This window comes from Python bivittatus, unplaced genomic scaffold (genome assembly GCF_059951505.1).
Source record: "Python bivittatus isolate LINGU-HERP-01145 unplaced genomic scaffold, Pbiv_v1 ctg000340_np1212, whole genome shotgun sequence".
Lineage (NCBI taxonomy): Eukaryota > Metazoa > Chordata > Lepidosauria > Squamata > Pythonidae > Python > Python bivittatus.
The window spans coordinates 20052758-20059264 of NW_028277056.1; the positions used below are offsets into that span (position 1 = coordinate 20052758).

Below are 6507 nucleotides of genomic sequence, written 5' to 3' on the forward strand. Positions count from 1 at the left end.
TGTGTGTGTATATATATATATGTAAATGTGTTCATGATTCTATGCTTAAATTGGTTAATTCTCATTATATCTCATTTAAGAACATAAGAAGAGGCCCACTTGGTCAGGCTTGTGGCCCATCTGATCTAGCATTCTGTGTTATATGGTATTTCATCAGATACCTTCAGGTTCACAAATGTGGAATGAGGGTGATAATCCTCTTCCATTATGCTCTCTAGCAACTGGTATTCAAATTCCCTAGCACCTGTGACAAGCATCCATTAAGACTAAAATCTACAGATAGCCAAATTTCCATGAATGTATCCAATCATATATCCAATCAAATCCATCTCTGGGGGAGATGGGCAGCATATACTGTACATTTAATAAATAAATGAATATACTGGTGTTCACAGCCAGTATCTGTTGGGCAGTGTTGAACTTCAGAGTTTAGTGACTGTGATATAGACAATAGATTTCCTGACACTTCACCAGCAACCATGGCTGGCATTTTCAGAGGTAAGGCAACTGAGCAGGGACTGACTGGGCTCCTGTCTTTATAGCCAGGTGACCTGACTTCTGATTGGTCTTTAGCTGAGCTGGTTTCTGATTGGTGCAGGTTGATGAAGGCTGGTTTCTGATTGGTTCTTTCTTTGTGCCCAATCCTGATTGGTCGTTTTGGTGGTATTGGTTCCAAATTAGTCCTTTGTTCATGCTGGCTTCTGATTGGTCATTTTTTGGAGTGCTGATTCCTGATTGGTTCTTTGTGCTGGGTTCTGGTTGGTTAGGTTGAGCAGCTGATTGGGTCCTTGTCCAAGCAAATTTCTGATTTGCTGTAATAGTATGTGGGAATGACCTCAGGAGATAGGGGAGAGAGCTGCAGACTGGACAGTCAGCGTGTAAAAGATATCTCAGCCCACAGAAGGAGGGACGTCATGGGAAACGTCGCAGAAGGGACCCTTCCTAGTTTTCTGGAGAGTAAAAGGAAAGGAGGAGAGAAATACTTTCAGTCTTGCAAGATTCTGTTAATGTAACCTTACAATAAAGGTAGAACTGGTACTCCTGGTTATGCATCTTGTCTGACCTACCTCACAGGGCTAAGATCAATCTAGACCATGGTCACTAAACCCTGAAACTGAACACTGCCCAATGTCCAAGCATGTTTTTTTAAAAAATAAATTGCTGGCCATCACCACATCAGGTGGCAGCAAATTTCATAGTTTCACTGTTGTTGAATGAAGGTGAGATTTCATCAGTATGCAGATGCTACTTAGTTGTACATCTCTGCCCATGGTGAGTTAAGTGATACAGTGACTGCCCTTTTTCAGTGCCTGGAAGCTGTTGAGGTCTGGAGGGGAACAACAGGTTGAAGCTGAACCCTGGCAAGACGGAGTGGCTTTGGGTTCAGGGCTCTTTGGTCTCAGGAGAATTACCATCTTTGGTCTTGGATGGGGTAGCACTGCCCCAGATGGACCCAGTGCATAATCTGAGGATTCTCCTGGACTCATGACTCCTGCTTGAGGAGCAGGTGGCAGTTGTGGCCAGGAGGGCCTTTGTACAACTGTACGTTGTGTACCAGTTATGCCCATTCCTGGATCTACATGCCCTTCTCACATTCACCCATGCCCTAGTCACCTCCCGTTTGGACTACTGTAATGTGCTCTACATGGGGCTGCCCTTGAGGAGTATCTGGAAGCTTCAGTTGGTTCAAAATGCGGCAGCCTACACGGTTTTGTGCAAGCCTAGATTTGAATATGTGTCACCTCTTTTGTGGGAGCTGCATCGGTTGCCGATTTGCTTCCGGGTCCAATTCAAGGTGCTGGTTATCACCTTTAAAGTCCTACATGACCTGGGGCCAGGTTATTTAAAGGACCGCCTTTCCCCAGTTACACCTACCCAGCCCACCAAAGTGGGGAGGCAGGGTACGTTGCGGGTCCCTTCAACGAGGGAGGTACATTTAGTGGGACTGAGAAAAGATACCTTTTCCATGGTAGCACCCTCCCTCTAGAATATCATTCCCCCAGAGATAAGACTGGCCCCCACCTTGATATTTTTCCAGAAGGCCCTGAAGATGTGGTTTTATCAGGGGGCCTGGGGACCCCAGACTGATATGGAGCCAGTCAAATGGTTAGTCTGAGTGTGTTTGTTGCCACCAGGGGGGTGGGGTGGGGGTTATTGGTTTTTGTATTATGGGTTTTAATTCTGTAAGCCACCTGGAGTCATCGTGTGTGAGTTGGGTGGCCATATACATCTGTCTAATAAATAAATAAATAAACTCTGCATATACCCAGATCTGAGCTATCAAAGACTGATCAGGAGAGGAAGATTGAAATCATGGTGGGAAGCTCAATGAAAACGTCAGTCCAATGGAGTTCTTTCATGAGAGCTTTAAGAAGCTTGTCTATAGTTGGCAGAAGTATATGACAACTGGTGGTGATTATGTGGAGAAGTAAAGACAGATAACAAAAGAGTTCATTCTAAGAAATATTTTCCTGTTTCATTTATTGAAATATCCCATATTAAAGTAATAGAGCTGGAGGCATTACTGTTCATTCAGTCCTCATATGTATCTACCTACTTATCTTCACCTTTTAGAATTAGATTTTTTAGGAGCACAGGAAATTTTTACCTTTGACTATCTAGCCCAATATATCTACTAGTAGTAACCAGGGGAAAGATAAAACTGTGAATGTAGCTTGCACCACCTGCCAGCTCAGTCAGTCACATTCCCATGATGAAGAAAAGCCTTCATTCCAGATTGTCAATACACATCCCCACCAGGGAAGAATGGATGCTGGACATCTTGTACTGACCCAGTATCTGCTGGATATAGAAAAAAGAGTTGGCCCTTTTAAAACTGGGAGCAGAAGTTGTTAAACCAAAGTGGGGTGGGGGAGAGAGTGGGGATTAAGACTGGTTGGTTCGGCATCTAATTAAGTTTGGAATTTCCAAGCAACTGGGAATTTCAGGAAGAGTGAAGCAGAAGAGTAAATGGTTCAGGTAGTGATATTTTTAATGTATTAAGACATACCGTAAGCAACCTAGTGAGTAATCTGCATTAGGTTTTTAATTTTTGTTTTCCTGTGGTGTACTAAAATCCCACTGACTCACTATCTCTCTGTATAAATTATAGAATTGGGGGGTTTGACCCTCAGTTCATCTTTCAGATTGGGCATGAGTATATTATATTTATTTATAATCTTTTTTGTGATTTGCAAGAATATTTTAGAACCTTTTTACATAAACTCTTTTGAGATCTTGCCAGAAAGCATTTGTTTGTAGCAAACCAGCACCATCTTGTGGTCTGTCTAGAATCTTATATTTTCTGCTGGATTTAATTTTTAAACAACCTTCTAACCGGTCTGCTCAGCAATGTAATTTAACTCTTTCAACAGTGAATGATTGTCTATTAAAAAGGATTGTTACGTTTTTCCTTTTATTGGTTCAATAAAATCTTGTTAAAAAATAAATAAATGAAATTTGATTTTGTTTATTTCCTGTGAGATTGGTCTATCCCCAAAGGAAGGGCTGAATCCTCCATTCACGTGATTCTATGCTATATAACTAGGAAGTGGCACTACTGAAATTATTTCACTTTCTGCATTTTTACCTTTTAATCAGCAGTAAGGTAGCACAGGTTATGATAGCCCTATTTCTCACACACAGCAATGTCGGGGACAAGCTACCTCCCCCCGTCCCCGGAAGATAAGTGGTGGCATTCACAACCTCAAAGTAGAAGGTGTGGCTAGAGCATGAAGGTCCAGAGAGCTTCTGGGAGAGTAGGTTTTTGATTACCAGTCCTGTACTTGACAGGCCTCAGATATATACTTTATTTTATCTGTCAGAAAAATGATTTTTTGTGTCCCCCCCCCTTGTATAAATACACAAGATCATTGCAGCAAAACAATACTTTACTGAGAATGGTGCCTTCTCCCCAACTCCCCACATCCATTACAGCTAATCTGCTTTACTTATTACAAGCATGTATGCTCAGAACAAAAATAGCTATGTAGGGATACTGTTCAATTGGAGACTGCCGATCCCATTTGCAGTTCATCATGGCCAATTTACCAATTTGACAGATTTGTAAAAATGAGACACAGGGTAACCAAAATTGAGAAATTTGCCCATCCCTAAAGAGAAAATACAAGAACTTTAATTGAATGTGTTCTACTGGATATATTTCAGTGCCTTCACAACACGAGGAATATAATTATCACCAGCTAATGCAAGATATGTGCTACCAATTAATGTTTATGCCTGATCATGGAAGAGAAATGTGTAGGAGCAACTTCAGGCATTTTTGGCATGTTTAACAAATGCTTTCTTCCTTCTTATCTTAGAATATACACCAGAGATATAAATTATATGAAATCACATTGGTACTTACAGCAAGGTAGTGAGCTGAGGCTGACTGATAATGGGATTTTTACCCCTGTATTTAAGATATGATACTTGAAATCATATAATCACTTAATTCCAAAAGACCAAAATAATTCTTATTTTTACCATGAGGATGAGTAAGTTGTTCTATAGGTTGTACCAATTTCTAGAAGTAATAAAACATCATGATTAATAATATAGTCAGACAGAGCATGGAGCTACAGCTGTAAATCAAGGATAACGCTAACAATGACAAGTCTGACTAACACTCTTGTGTTTTAATAGTGAACTAAGGTATTCTCTGAATGAATCCTTATGTCATTAAAATCACAGCATCAGGAAAAAAGTTTGCAAAAGGGGAATCTTAAGGGGGTACAATGGACATAGTGTAGGAAGACCGAGCACGCTTAGTGAACATGGAATACTGTTGTTTGGGTGGAGTGGGCAATTAAGATTTTTGAAAAAAGCACATGGCTGGCCAGCTGGCCCAAACATTTTGTTGAAGGTCTCACTTGTATTTAATATAATTACATAGTGTTCTGAGAGCTGCTTTGGACCTTGGGAGAGCAAAGCACCTCTTCGCTATTCATTAAGCAGCCATATCTTTTTCCAGGCTTCCATGGATGTTGCTGCTTTAAGAGTCACTTTAATGAGTTGTCTTTCTAAAGCAGCTGCATCTTTTTTCAGGCTCCTGCATGCTTTCATGAATAGTGGAGAGTGCTGCGCTAGCATAAGGTCAGAAGCACTTATTCCAAATCATTTGTGATACAGACACAGCCCTATAATGTATCTTTATTTTAAAAAATAAATATGCGTAATTATGAAATCTAGAAATACATCTTTAAAAAGCAGATTTACCAAAAAATGCACTTCCAGATGTTTTCTCAAGTCAGCATGAAAAGGATTTCCCAGATAGCTGCTAGGGACATTGTTTTTATTTGTTACAGCAAAGAAATCTAATTTTCCTGTTCTTATTTTGTTCCTTTTCCCCCCTATTTTCTACCTTGTGAAATTATGTAGTTTTATGTCAAGTAATAGGTAAAACATTTGAATCAAATTGCAAAGTGAAATACAATCCTGTACAGGTTTACTCAGAAATATGTCCCACAGCATTCAATGAAGCACTCCCTAGCACAAGAGAGTGCAATTTTGTGGACTGATGTGCACAACTGGAATTTTGAAGAAATGTTATGAGTAGCAAAAAAAACACCTTCTGTAGGTTGACCAGGATAGTGAGGAGTCTGGAGGGACAACTGATGGATCTGTGCATGCTTAGCATGGAGAAGATTAAGAGGAGACATGATAGCAATCTTCAAATACCTGATAGGCCTCTCATGCAGAAAAAGTTTCCTGCTACTCCAAGAGTAGAAGTGAAATCAACTGGTAGCAACTGCAGACCAAAAATCAAGATTTCTTTAAATATTAGGATAATCTAACTGAAGGCACTGCTTAACAATGGAACAGATTGCCTATGGAAAATCTGTCTTCTGCCAACTTAAAGAGTTTAAAAGTACATTAAAGGGAAACTCCCTTTAATGCACATTCCTTACTTAACACTGCTAATTCCTCCTCCCCAATCTGAGATTACTCTGCGAATGCAAAGGAAGAATTCCCACAATCCCTTCTTCCATCTCATGTACCTTGGCTTGCTCCTCAGAGCATTAGTTACTGATATGTCACTGTGCCTTATGCCTTTGGAGAGAAGAAATTTTTAAAAGTCCTATTTTAAGACCTTTCTATGAAATAGAGTGTGCTGGATAATCTGTGTAGCAGTTTGGATCTTTCTGTGTGTTCTGGAAGAATATGAAGAATTTTGATACCCCTGTCAGGGAATGAGGCCCAAGTGTCTTTATATAGAAAGATTATGTTTACACGATAGCTATTATTGTCAGGCCAACCCTAGCTATTTTGGCATTGCTGGTAAAATTAGTTTTGCTGTCTTTCCTCCCAGAGGCACCACAGTGTAGCATATGTCTTCAAATTTTCTGCTGAAAAATCAACCACCTGGATATTATTATTTTTTATTACTGTGTAGTTGAGATTTGTGTGTTGGAAAAAACATAGGAGACTACCAGCCAAGGTTAACCACTTTAATTTCAGAGACTGAGGGAAAGTAACAGGACTTTGATATGCCTGACTTTGACT

General features: G+C 40.0%; 1 pseudogene; it reads left to right on the top strand.

Annotated features, from left to right (window-relative positions):
• Window positions 1-479: 479 nt before the first annotated feature.
• On the top strand, window positions 480-1996 carry LOC148216056 (uncharacterized; annotated as a pseudogene).
• The last annotated feature ends 4511 nt before the right edge of the window (window positions 1997-6507 follow it).